The sequence below is a fragment of the Gracilinanus agilis genome, chromosome 2 (genome assembly GCF_016433145.1).
Source record: "Gracilinanus agilis isolate LMUSP501 chromosome 2, AgileGrace, whole genome shotgun sequence".
Lineage (NCBI taxonomy): Eukaryota > Metazoa > Chordata > Mammalia > Didelphimorphia > Didelphidae > Gracilinanus > Gracilinanus agilis.
Genome location: NC_058131.1, coordinates 314,023,749 through 314,038,198, shown reverse-complemented (window position 1 = coordinate 314,038,198; position 14,450 = coordinate 314,023,749). Strand labels below are relative to the sequence as shown.

The window sequence follows — 14,450 nt, the reverse complement described above, 5'->3', positions numbered from 1 at the left end:
CCAAGAACAGCTAATAGCAAATGTTGGGAAGAATCTTGGCTTGAGGGGATGTTACAAGCAGAAGAGGCCAAGAGGATTATATTGGGGCCCCATAGTAGGATTCCAAACATTTTTAATCACTGAGCTCACCATTCCACAAGGTCAGAGAGATCTACTTCTCCCTTACTTTCTCATTCAAGGATACCCAATGGGAAAGTGATCTTTGCATACTGAAATGTTCATGTTTGTGGAGTTTGGTTTAGTCAGTTCATAAAGAAAACAATTAAAATGATCTCTTAACTCTTTAGAAAATATAGTACATGCCATATCATGGTAATATCAACCTGAAAAAATTGGTAATGATTTTAAATACAATGCATATTGTTGACATATAATGAGTTTTCTTTCTAATAAAACCTGACCCATAAACTAATTAAAAATATATTGTCCCTAAATGACTAAGCCTAGCTCCAAAGAGAGCAACTCTCCCTACCTCTTTGCAAAAGTGAAGGGAGGTGGCAGCTGGGTAGCTCAGTGGATTGAGAGTCAGGCCTAGAGATGGGAGGTCCTAGGTTCAAATCCAGCCTCAGACACTTCCCAGCTATGTGTCACTTGCCCACCCTTACCACTCTTCCACCTAGGAGCCAATACACAGAAGTTAAGGGTTTAAAAAAAAAAAAGTGAAGGGAGGCCTAAAGGTATGAAACATCATGTATGTCAGACTTTTTTCAATATAATAGTTAATTTTCTTTTTCTTTTTATGACTCAGGAAATGGGAAGGTGAAAGAATATACTAGGAAATATAGGTGACATAAAAACAATTTATGTATATTAATTTATTGTACATGTATACAATTTATGTATGTGTGTATGTATAAGATCCAAGCACCAAACTCAGCCCCTCCCTGGAGTGAAGGAAGAAACACAAAAGGGAGTGGAGAGAGATAGCACTTAAAAAGTTTACAAAGGGGAAATATGCAACAAGGTTCCCCATATAGGATTTAAGATAAAAGAGGAACCAGGGTCAGATGCCCTGCAAGAGCATGTCAAACATAATAGCTTCTGCTGACCAAAGAATCTGGTATGGGACTAGACTTGATATTCAGAGATGTGCATTCTAGAAACTTGGTATAAGAGTCAAGTTTTTAACTTGTTTTCCTTTAGTTTCTCAATAAAAGTACTTTATGGAAAAACTACAAACTGAACTCTGAAGAAATGGAATTGTTCTGTATTTGGGACAGAATAAGAGAAAGTGAATCCATATGACCTCGGAGATCAAGACGATGATAGCTGTGGGAGCAAACAAGTTCAGTACCTTTAGATCTGCTCAGATAAAATCTCTATGTGTATATGGGGAAGGCACAAAGTGGCACAGTAGAAAAGGGAAACAAAGTTGGGATAATCCTTAAATGTAGATTACTTCCCTCCAGGCCCATTTCTTCATTCATAAACACTTTCTTTTGAGATGTTCTCTTCCCATCCTGGGGTACTGGCCACCTTCCCTCCCCTTTGTAATTCTCACCTCTCTCCCCAAGCATATGGGTCAGATCTTCCATGGTCACCCACTTCTCAATGGCCTCTGGATTTTCTGCTGTCACCCAATTGCTACCTAACAAGGCAGAAGGATCAGAACATTGCTAAAGCACCAGCAGCTCCAGAACCTGCTCCTTTCTGCCCCAAATCTCTAGTCAAAGATCTCAAGTCAGCTGTGGTGTCTTCCGCCACATTCACCTTCTTGAAGAGCTTGCACCTTCCTTCACTCTGGGGCTCTCTGATCTGTCTCCCCAGGGAAGAATCCTCCCTCTGTTGCCCCTGTAGCTACCCACAACCGATTAGGCAGTCGGGAAGGAGTCAGCAGAAGGGACCCGGCAGCCACAGTCAAGAGAAGGCCCTCAGAGACCAGCGGAGATGGCCAGAAACCCTGGATATACAAAATGGACACAAGATGAGTTTCAGTCATTCATTCGGTCAACTAGAATTTATTAAGTTACTACGTTAAAAACCAAAGCAGTCCCTGCCCTCGAGGAGCTCACACTCTACTAGCAATACGTGGTGCTGTGGTCAGTCAGGGTAAGAAAAGCTGCTGGAAGCCGCCTCGGTGGTCAGTTACCCGGCCACACATCCAAAGAGCTCAGTTCCTTGCACCCCTAGGGCAAGGCCTGCCGCGCGCGCGCGCGCGCACACACACACACACACACACACACACACACACACACACACACACACACACACACACACAGGGTGCGGTGAGAGTGCCCAGGAAGTGCAACTGGTTTTCATCCCCTCCCGGACCTATTCCTATTAAGGCGAAAGTGCGAGTGGGTTTCGGGGTCGGGACGCTCGGTCACTAAATACCTGGTCACCGGATGCAAGGCCTGGACTGACAGAGAAGCGACTCGTAGACAATCATCTTTTTCAATCATGGCGGCGAGCATGCGCATGCATCTCTAGGCTCAAGTCTACAACACGCCTGCGCAGAGGGGCCTGGGGACTACAAATCCCAAGACGTTATGGGCTTGGTGTTTTCCCCATAGGCCAATCCCACTCCCCGACCCCCGACCCCCATTCCTCAACGTTCTATACTGGTTCTCATTTTCCAAAAGTTCTGATAGTTCTTGAAGTGGCGTTTAATTCCTGCCCAGCATCTAGGCTCTGGTTAGGTTTGAGAAGAGTGGAAATAGCGCGACTTATCTGTCATTCAAAAGTCCATCATCACAGTCTGTTTCCATAGAAACTACTCCATTTTTCCGTCTCACCCTCCGCCTACCCCTCCCCTATCCCGAGACCTGAAAGACTTGGGTTTTTTTGGATGCTCCCTTAAAGCTTAGGGGTCCCTTTCCGAGGAAGGAGGTTCCATCTGTTTGCACTAGGGCAGCGTCGGCTAACGGTTTCAAGTTTACGTGCCTAAATTGCAACTTCAACCTGCCTATGAACCCAACCATCCCCATTACCCCAGAGATGGGAGGGAGGAAATGCTCGCTTTGGATGGCTGGACAGAGGAGCGGGGCATGCAGAAAATGTCCACGGTAATTGGGAAGAGGGAGAATGGAGCAGCTAGAGAAACACTCCACAGAGAGGAGCCATTGGAGGGCAGGGCTCCTGTCAGGGACTTTGGAAGAGTTGAGCTTGCAAACATTTGTTATTAGGGTCCTACACAGGCTCCTAGGCTGCTAAGGACACGAGGAAGGGTAAAACAGGAAAGGAAAGAGCAGAGGAGATTGGTTTATCTCCAGCCTCTGAAAGATTCCTCAGATGATACACTGTGTGTGTGTTGGGAGTGGAGGTGGAGGCAGAATAAAAGGGGAGATGTGAATACAGTAGAGTGCATCCTGGGGTCAGAAAGAATAAATAACTTAAAGGTAAAAGAGCATTGGTGAATCAAAGAACAAGATATAGAAATAAAGATTCCATGATAGAACCATAGGTCTCTAGGTAAAACAGCAATGAAAAATTCAATTCAGGGGCAGTTTGGTGGCTCAGTGGATAGAGAACCAATCTGGAGGCCTGGAGATCTGAGGTACTGGCTTCAAATATGACCTCAGACACTTCTGGGCTGTGTGACCCTGAGCAAGTCACTTAACCCTAATTGCACAGCCCTTCTGCTTTGGAAGGCACAGATTGTAAGACAGAATAAGGGTTTTTAAAAAGTTCCATTCAGATAATCTTTGTTGCTTTATAGTTACCCTTAAAGGTTGTGCTTGTGGGTTTTGAAATGGGAGGGATTTGAACAGGTAGATTATATAACATCATTGAACATGGAGCTGAATTAGATAATGTTGAAGAGTATACATGCTATGATGATATTGATAAGGGCAAAGATGCTTGGTGTAATTTTTTTAAAAAATTTTCCCTTTTTTAATTTAGAATATTTTCCCATAGTTACATGATTCATGATTCCCTTCTTTCCTCCCCACTCCCGAATCAACAAGCAGTTCCACTGGGTTATACATGTATCATTGCTCAAAACCTACTTCCGTGTTATTCATATCTGCAGTAGCTCAATCCTTTAACATCAAAACCCTAATTACATCCCTATCACACTACGTGATCAATCATATATTTTTCTAATGCATTTCTATTTCCACAGTTCTTCCTCTAGATGTGGACAGCATTCTTTCTCACAAGTTCCTCTGAACTGACCTGGGTCATTGCATTGCTGCTAATAGAAAAGTCCATTACATTTGACTGTGCATATTTTTTTTAAAAAATGACTGTGTAAGAGGGCAGCTAGGTGCCTCAGTGGATTGAGAGCCAGGCTTAGAGACAGGAGGTCCTAGGTTTAAATCTGACCTCAGACACTTCCTAGCTGTGTGATCCTGGGCAAGTCACTTAACCCCCATTACCTGGCCCTTAACACTCTTCTGCCTTAGAACCAATACACAGTATTGATTTGATTCTAAGATGGAAGATAAGGGTTAAAAAAATGACTGTATAACTCAGAAACTTTGGGTTCTGGTTCTATCTCTCCAACTAATTAGATACCCGTTGAGCTTTTTTTCTGAGTTTTTGTTGACATTTTTCTTGGTTAGGTCCTTAGCTTGCTATGGCATGACATTCTCTGTTCCACTCTATCATTATGTCCTGCACTTGCATATTGCCATGTTTTACAAACACAATCTTAGCAGAGTTTCAAAACAAGTGTCATATCAAAAATGCACTTGAATATGTCCCTGAAAAGCTGTCTCATCCTATGATCAAAACTTACATAAAAACTAAACTTTTGTTACCCCAAAAAAGTGCCAAACATTGACACCAGACACCAGCAGAAGTAATATATAGATGTGCTCCTTCTCTCCCTGTTACTTCCTTGTCAGTCAGTATACTATGGGAATGAAGAAGAAAAATGACCACATCTGAGAATTTTCTTCTCAGTAAATGCAAATTAAGGAACCCCACCTTTATGAGTTCCATGGTCTTATCTAGTTCTGAATCTCCATCTGCAAATAATCCCAAATATCTAAAGCCACCATAATCAGTGAACCCTGTTAGTATACTTGGCAACCAGTAACAGCTCTTCCTCCTTTTAAAATATCATTGATAGGGGGCAGCTGGGTAGCTCAGTGGATTGAGAGTCAAGCCTAGAAACGGGAGGTCCTAGGTTCAAATCTGGCCTCAGACACTTCCCAGCTGTGTGACCCTGAGCAAGTCACTTAACCCCCATTGCCTACCTTTACCACTCTTCCACCTAGGAGTCAATACACAGAAGTTAAGGGTTTTAAAAAAAAGAAAAATATATCATTGATATTGTCTCTTCTGTATGTAGAAGAAATAATAGTTCAAGTAAGTGCAGCTGTAACAGTTCCATTCCTTTTTCTAAGCCTTAAGGTTTCCTTTGGCTAGTTGCTATAATGTGGTTGTCACTGCCGCTGACCATGGTACTGAAAGTTTTTCTAATAACTGAAGTAGCACCTTGGTATTTTCCCCAAATAACTTTAAATCCTCTGAAACTACGGAACATCAAACATTAAAAATGTTTTTAAAACACCTGTGTTGCTGCAAAGAGAACATGTATTTATCCTTTTCTACCAGAATTTAGCCAGGCTTTTAAAACAACAAACCCAATCTATACAGTGTACAATTTCCCCAATGATCTTAAGGGATTTGCTCAAGTTTTGGTTTATAAAAATATAAGAATCAAGTACATGTTGTTATGTAAAATAACTCATTTTATCCATATCTGTCTTGACCTGACAGATATTTTCAGTCTTTTAAGAGTAAATAGATGTTCTGTGAATTAGGGCTTTTGATTTGCTAAAAAAAGACTTTCCTCTCTCTTTCAAAGAGCTCTTAGCTAACTAAGGCTTAATGAACAAGTTCTTTTTCTTTCCTTTAATACAGCTTAACTTTTATTTTTTATTCATAATCTAAACAACACCAAATAAAATGAGCATTTCCTTATTCAAAGTAAAATAGAACAAGAGAATTATACACAAAACTGAAAGTCTTTCTTATGTACAATTTTCCTTTCAGGTATATAATAAATTAAGCATATAATTTATAAAGCAATCCTATTGTGTGTTCTTCTGTTCATTATAAAAATTATTTCAGTAACCCTATTTCCTTTACTTTGTATTTATTTATTTATTGTCAACCCTACTGATATTCTCCCTCTTCCATTCCAAAAAGGTAGAGAGGGGAATAAAGTCAAAACCCTTGTAACAAATATTCATAATAAAGCAATGCAAATTCCTACACAAGCCATGTCCAAAAATGTATATCTCATTCTCAGAAAGGTTATATGTCAGGACTGTATCACCTTCTGGAATTATGATTGATCAGTTCAATCATCAGAATCCTCAAGGTTTTCAAAGCTGTTTTTCTTTGCAATGCTATTGTATAAATAGTCCATTTTTAATGTATCCACAACCTATCACAAAAGTTTAAAGATGTTAATATTCACTTTTTTTAGCTCTATGTCTTTCCAGGGTGAAGGACTCTAATAAGTTGTGGTTTTATACTGTAATTGTAGATAACCCATATATCTGTATAATGTTAGTGAAATATTTTTATTTCCATAACTTACCAAAAGATATCCAGGATTTTGAGTCAATGTCTGCAGGCCATATTGACCATAATTCCTTGGGTCCTTACCTTGAATCAGAGAGCTATTATCCTATTGTTAAAGTTTGATTATTTTACCCTCAATGTAATCAATATCTTATGCTATGAAGAGCTCTTATATTCATTTCCTTCTCTCCTTTAACACTGCCTCCATCTTGGTTCAGGCTTTCATCACCCAATGCCTGAACTATTAGAATAGCTTGCTGGTTGATATTAAGATCTTATGTATCTTTCCACTCCAGTTCATTCTCCACTCATCTGACAAATTAATCGTCCTTATACATAGTTCTGACTATGTTGCTCTCCTCTCACTCTCCACTCAGTAAACTCTAGTGGCCCCTTATTGCCTCTAGGATCAAATATAAACTCCCTCCACCCCTTGTTTTGTTTTAAAAGGCCTTTAAAGCCCTTCCTACCTTCCCAGTTTTCTTACATATTACTTTTCTATGTCACTGGGGTTCTTGCTGTTCCTTAAACAAGACATTCCATCTCCCAACTATATGCATTAATGAATTTTCACTGGATATCTATCCTCCATACTTGGAACAAACCCTCTCCTACTTTGTCATTGCCTTTTGATCCTTTAATGTTAAGGCTGCTAAGCCTTGTGTAATCCTGACTATAGCTACATGGTATTTGAATTGTTTCTTTCTGGCTGTTTATAGTATTTTTTCCTTGGTTTGGGGGCTCTTGAATTTAGCTATTATATTCCTGGGAGTTGTCATTTAAGGATTTATTTCTGGAGGTGATTTGTAGATTCTTTCAATTTCTGTTTTACTGTCTTGTTCAAGAATATCTGGGCAGTTTTCTTTGATGATTTCTTGTATTATAGTGACCAGACCTTTTTTTTTTTCCTAATCCTGGCTTTCAAGTAGTCCAATAACTCTTTAATTGTCTCTCTTGGATCTATTTTTTAGATCAATTGTTTTTACCTCCTTAGTGCTCTCTTCTTTTACCTTATATTTATTTCTGTTTATACAGAAATAATGGCATTTGAGAGGCTAATTTGTATTAATAGAATTTTCTACACCAATGAAATCACAGGCCAGGTTTTTAAAAAATCATGATGGAGAGTGAATTAGTTCAGAGACAGAAAACCAAGGATTGGCGGGGCAGGTATCTCGTTGAAAGGAAAGGTGGAAATTCTGAGGTAATAAGAACTCATGGCAACAACTTTTTAATATTTTAAAAAATTATCTGGAGGAAAGACTGTGCAGTGATACCTCCAAGTCTGAAGCAGCCTAGAAATAACAAAATTTTGGGGACCCTGAACTAAATTTTGGCACTAGATAAGGATTCTGAGAGTTTGAGCAATGAAGACAAGGCATTCCAGGCACTGCACTTGATGCCTTGCAATATGTCTGCACATGGGTGGCAAAATGCACCCACACAGGGTGGGAAATTTGACATACTGAGTTTGGAAAAACAGCTGGGATCCAGTTTGATTGGAATGTAGAGCACATGAAGAGCAATATGAAAAAAAAATTCAGGAAAGGGAGCACCTTGAGAGTAGGAATTGTTTTTCAACTCCCCCCCCCACACACACACACCTTTTTTTTGTATCCTCAGCTTTTAGCAGGGTGCTTGCCACATGTCGTTTAATAAATGTTACTTAATTGAATGTGGATTGCTAAGGAGTGTCTTTTATTCAAAGTTTTTTCATGGAGAGTGGCAGAGTTAGACTTCTGTTTAAGAAAGATTATTTTGTCCGTTATTTAAAGTTTTTATATTTCATAGCTTATTATCCCTCAAAACCACCAGTGTATTACCCAGGCATTGATTTCTCCATACACGCAAAATCTCTTTTCTACTGGAGTTTGAGCCTGTCCCAAAGCTCAGCTCCTCGCCCTCGCTGGCCCCGCCTCTGGAAGGTCTAACTACAGTTCGCAGCCTGAGTTCCTTGCGTGCTTTGAGGTTCACATTTTTGGAGAGGGGATTTTCCAGCCCTAATAGGCACCCAATTCGGGATAGTGAAATGCACAAAGAAGGGCTGAGACGCTGTTGTCATGGAGAAAAACTAGGATTGTTTGGAGCTGGGGGAGGGGAAACTAAACTTCGCCTATGATTGGCGAAAAAATAGCTCTGGGAGATTGAACAGGCGCGGAGAAAATATTACCAAATGAAAGAGACCTAAATTGGGCTGGGAGTAACTGTCCGCGAAAGACAGAAGCGGCCCAGCCCGTATAATTCTGGGATTTGTAGTCCCAGGAGATTCTCTAGGCGCAAGCGCACTTTCGAGCTTTGTCTGGTAATGCGCACGCAGGCCTGACGCCATAATTGGTTCTTCGGCCAAACCCCCTCTTATTGGAGGTCAGGCCAGTCCCCGGACTTAGTCTCAGGTACTTAGCTAGTATCCAGTCACTGACTCCTCTTGCTGTGGACTGGAGCTAGGCGGATGGGGCGGGGACGGGGCATGTTGTCCCATCCATTCTCTCCCCTGGGAAAGAGAAAATGTGAGAGTGTCGGACGACAGCTCTGTGTGTGCGCGCGCGTACAGAGACACTGCCAGAGTCACTATATATTCACATTTCAGCAGAATAAACACCGTCAGGGTAAGGTTTCCTTGTCTCCTAGCTGAGTTCCCTTCCTGTATATTATATATAGTAGGTACTTATTGTTTATTGAATTGAATCTAAGTGTTTGTTGAATGAATGAAACTCATTAGTTATCCTTTTGGATGCCCGACTTTCTGGCTTATCTCTTAAAGTGCCCTGCGGGACGCACTCTGATTGAGGTTGCTAGGTTTTGAATGTTGATTTTCATTTTCTCAGTCCACAGCAACGATGCATAGAGTCTACAGGTTTCCAGCCCCCAGTGCCAGAGGAAGAGTTTCCTAATGAAAAGGCAGAGATCTCAGCTGCATAGTGAAGGTCCTGGATAGCCATTGAACTTCCCAGACTCTGGGAATCAGAAATACATGCCAGGAGCATGCACACCTGACATCTGAGATCTTTGGCTAGAGCTTCTGAAAATGTTAAATAAGGTTGCGGAAGTGACTGGTCCTGAACCAATTCCTGACCAGTCTGCCTGGGTAAACAGGCCTGGGGTAAAAATAGAATGTCCAAAAACTGGCCTTGGAAAAGCTGACCAAGATGCTTCAAGAGACAGGTAAGAATTACTGAAGGTGGGGACAAAGGGTCAGTTGTCTAGAGAGAAGTTTGTGCCCTAGACCAGTTGTCTTATAAGTACAGAAAAGTGCAATATTCTTTGACTTTTTCCTCCTAGATAATTTGCTTAATAAGGTGGGTATTGTATCTTTTGGTGGGGCTGATTGCACTCCCATTCTGGGATGATTCTGGGAAAGAGTCGAAGGCAAGAGGTATTCTAAAATAATGCAATGATCAATTTTAGAGTGGGAGAAATAGACATTGTGAATTTGGGAACATATCAAAATATTTGGTCATATTTCAAAATGCTTGGCACTTTGCAAATAAGGAACATCAAAAAAAGTGATCTGAATAACACATTAGCTGGACTGGTTGTCTTGGGATTGGTTTTTGGTTGGGACTAGAAACTGTGATTGTTAACACATAGAACATGCAATACAGGGCTGGAACAGTACTTATAGATCTATAGACCTTCATTGTGATCTGGGGCAATTAGATGTTGCAATAGAGGGGTGGGCCTGGAATCAGGAGGACCTGAGTTCACATTCGGTTTCAGACTCTTAGTAGGTGTATGATGTAGGGCAAGGCATGTAACTTGTGGTTGCTTCAGTTTCTTCATCTATAAAATTGGGATAATAGAACCCACCTCCCAAAATTATTATAAGGATCAAGTAAAATAATTGTAAATCCCTTAACACAGGTCCTAGCACATAGTAAGTGCTATGTAAATGTTAGATGCTATTATTAACTGAGATTATCTATGATGGGATTTCTTCTAGGTTCTCTCTGACTTTCCTCAAGTTGGAGGTAGGGGAGCACACCCCTCTGTCCTTTGCTGCCCATTGAATGTGGGAAACGGGCAGGATCTAATGATTCTTTTCTATTTTGCAGCTTTGCCTTTTTAAGAATCTGCCCTTCACAAGAAGGCAGCACTGAGAGGAAGAGAATGACCTCTCGGCTCTTGACTACCAGATTCCAGGTGAGTTGACATTTTAGGGCAAAAAAGAAAACTCATCATTTTGGTTTCAGAATGGAAACGTTTCCTTTCCTCTTCCTAAAGCTTCTTTTTCTAAAAAGTCAGGTCCATATACCTAAGCCCCAAATGATCTTATATAGAAGACTAGGACTGTTCTAAGGGTCCCTGTTTCCCCTGCCCAATATTCAGTCAGTCTGCCTAGCAGGATATTCTAGTGTACTGTCTTTGGGGCTGTGAACAATACAAAATAGGTAGAAAACACTATCCTTTTCCTCAAACATCATATGTTTTCCCTGAGGAGACAACATAATGCATACAAAATGATGACTATAATTTTAACAGAAGTAAAAAATAAATAATATAAGGAAGTACATGAGGGCCAGGTGAAAGTGAATAATGGTGTAGAGTCCAGTGATGGGCAAACTATGGCTGGCAGGCCAGATTCGGGCCCCTGAAATGTTCTATCAGGCTGCATGACATTATTACTAATCTGATGAATACAATGAGTAGGATACAATACAATGAAACTTCAAAAGAGTTGCCCTAGAAACAGACTGACAGATGAGCATTTCCTTTCCTTTGGCCCCCTCTTTAAAAAGTTTGCCCATCACTGGACTGTAGACAATATCATAAAAGCTGAGAAAAGGGAAAGGTCAATGTGACTAGAATGGGCACAGAAGACTTTTTGAAACGATAAGATTTCAGTTGGCCTTGAGGATAGATGAGAGGATGGCAGAGAGGGTATTCTAGACCAGTGACAGGCAAACTTTTTAAAGAGGGGGCCAAAAGAAAGGAAATGCTCATCTGCCAGTCTGTTTCTAAGGCAGCTCTTTAGAAGTTTCATTGTATTGTATCCTACTCATTGTATTTGTCAGATTAGGAATAATGTTGCCTGCTGGGATAGAACATTTCAGGGGCCACATCTGGTCTGTAGGCCATAGTTTGCCCATCACTGCTCTAGACAAAGAGAACATCAGAGTTCAAGGTTTGAAACTAGAGTGAATATATTCTCAACAGAAAACCAATGAGGAGACTGGTCTGACTGGAGCAAAGGGTACGTTTTAGGAAGCAGTGAGAAATAGGTTTGTACTCTAGCAGGGGCCATATTGAAGAGAATTTTGAATAGCAATGTGAAGAGATATAAATTTATCATGAGGTTAGCTGAGGCAACTTGAGTGATTTTGGGAAAGAGGGAAGTTGAGGTAGGAAAAAGATGGAAAGTGATGTTTAAAGAAGAAGTGACTGGTTCAGTAGAAGGATGAAAGAGTTGGGGATGATTTCAAAGTCAGACAAGTTTAGACAGAATGATAATATAAGTAGTATCCTTGAAAAGATCTAATTAAGTTATCTGGTGATATTGTGGAAAATCTAGAGGGATACAGGTTAGATTATGCTACACTTAGATATGAACTGGCTGGATAACATGACTAAAAAGAATAGTCTTGAATGGTCCCACATTAATGTGACAAGATATCTCTAGTGGAGTGCCCCAGGGATCCATTCTTGGCTATGTGCTGTTTAACATTTGTATTAATAAATTGGACCAGGTATAGAAGTCATACTAATAAAACTTATAGGTTATACAAAGGTAAGAGTGGTAGCTAACATGATGACAGAACTTAAAAGAATCCTCAATCTAAGGCCATTTTTATTAGGAATACATATAAAGTTATATATTTGTGTTTAAGGGTTTGACTTCACAAGAACAAAAAGTTGGTATGGTGAGATAGCAGGTCATCTGAAAAAGATCTGGGGATTTTAATAGATTGTAAGCTATGTAATAGCCAAAAAATTTAGTGTCTCTCTCTCTCTCTCCCTACAATATGTATCAGAAATGGAACACTTCTTGACTCTGAGACTTGGCTCTCTTTCCACTTGCTTGTTGCTCGTTCTTTCTCTTTTGGCTGTCTTTGACCTGATAGAAAAGGTATTAAACTGGTTTTATTTGTTCCAAGAGGGCAAAAATTAGAAAAATTAAGTGAAGTTGCATAGAAGCAAATTTAGACTTGATTTCAAGAATCCTCACAATTGCTTATGATCCACCAGTGCAGTGTTGGTGAATGTTTTCAAGATCACAAGTTGCCCCTCCCTAGGCTGCCCTGGAATTCATGCCATGGCTTTGCCAACACAGCACTAGTGGGATAGCCTGCCTTCAGGAGTTAATGAGTTCTTCACTTGAATTCTTCAAGAAAAAAGTACATGATAGTAACTATTTAATAGTTTTTGACTGAGTGGTGGGGATTCTTTTTGGAAACTAGATGGTTATTGAGGTCCCTTACAGTTCTGAAATTCCGTGACCCTCTATCTGTTTGAGGCCAGGTCCTAATGTAATCAGTAATCATCACTGAAACATGTCCTATATGATATAGTTTTTATGCCTAAAAAATTCAAATATTATCTCTTGTTCTGGGGATTCTTGCAATGGTTTGGGAAGGCCTGCTGAAATCTATCCTAGAAACCTGAGTATGGAGAGTATCAGTATTATATTTTCATTGAGAAAAAAATTAAATCTTTAGGTAGCTTCTCCTAGGACAAATTATATAATCTGAAGTTTTTTGGTTTTATGGTCTATAACAAACCAAATTTTATATTACTTATTTAGATTTATCATGAACTAAATTTTATATTTACATGTCACAATTTTAAAATTGAACACTTTTTTCATAGTTTTGGGAAAAAACAAGCTTCACAGTTCATTTCATTACCTGTGAATCTTCATCTATATTTTGCTTGTTTTATCCTTAATGGATCAGTATCAAGTCTCAAAGGTCACCGATAATTATAGTCTTATCAATAGAAAACTTTATATTCAGTTGCACTGGATTTAAAACACAACAGTTCACTAGAGGATTTCCATTATTGACCTGGGTTATAGTATATTATGATTTAGAGTTAGAAGAAAAAACTTAGATACCTTCTAAGCTTCTTGTTTGTTGACTAAAAGTTACTAGATATTTCAAGAATTTAAAATTTACATAATGAAGTATTATCCTTTAAAATTCATGTAAATATATAAATACATATTAGATTCAATTCACGAGGAATTTATTAGAATCTTCTGTATGTCATGCCCTGTTGTGTAGGTACTGATGACATAAAATTAAAAAATTATAGTTTTTGTCCTTAAGAAAATTCAGTTCTACTAGAATATAAATAGTTTTGGTGGAAAGAATTTGAATTTTGAAATAGGAAATATATGTACCACAAATTCTTAAGATGTGTGATGGTTTTTTGAAACTTGAAAAGCAGACCTAGTATTTTATATTTTTGCCCAAATTTCTCCAAATAATTTTTCTTAGGAATATTCTCTGTCTATAGACCCCTGGACCAAGATGTTCATTCCATCAATATATATTAGTTCAGAAAGAGCTCTGTGATGATATTAGCCTTAGGAAACTGACATAGAGGAGCAATACAATTAAAATAGTAGAACAAGAAGTTTATATTAGAATTGTGAATGTTTTGGGATGCTGTTTTTTTTTAATCATCATTTTTTTTCTCTTTCCCACAATCAAACAGGCATGGTCAAACAAAAACTACCATATTGGCCATGTCCAAAAATGTGTCTCATTTTACATATCCTCTCTGTCAGGAAGGTTGGTATCATTTTTCATTAGTCCTCTTGAGTCATGTTTAGCATTGTGTTGAGTATAGTTCTTAAATCTTTGGAAACTTGCCATTTTTACAATGTTATTGTTATTGTTATAGTATAAATTGTTGTCCTCTGCTCACAACACTTGGTATCAGTTCATAAAGTCTTCCGAGCCTTCTCTGCAACCATCTCTTTCATCATTTCTGACAGCACACTAATATTCCATTACATTCAT

General features: G+C 39.3%; 1 protein-coding gene across 1 annotated transcript in view; it reads left to right on the top strand.

The window, feature by feature from the left end:
- Positions 1-14,450, top strand: part of LOC123237342 (zinc finger protein 208-like) — a 219,607-nt gene that overhangs the window by 149,531 nt on the left and 55,626 nt on the right. The window lies entirely within an intron of this gene.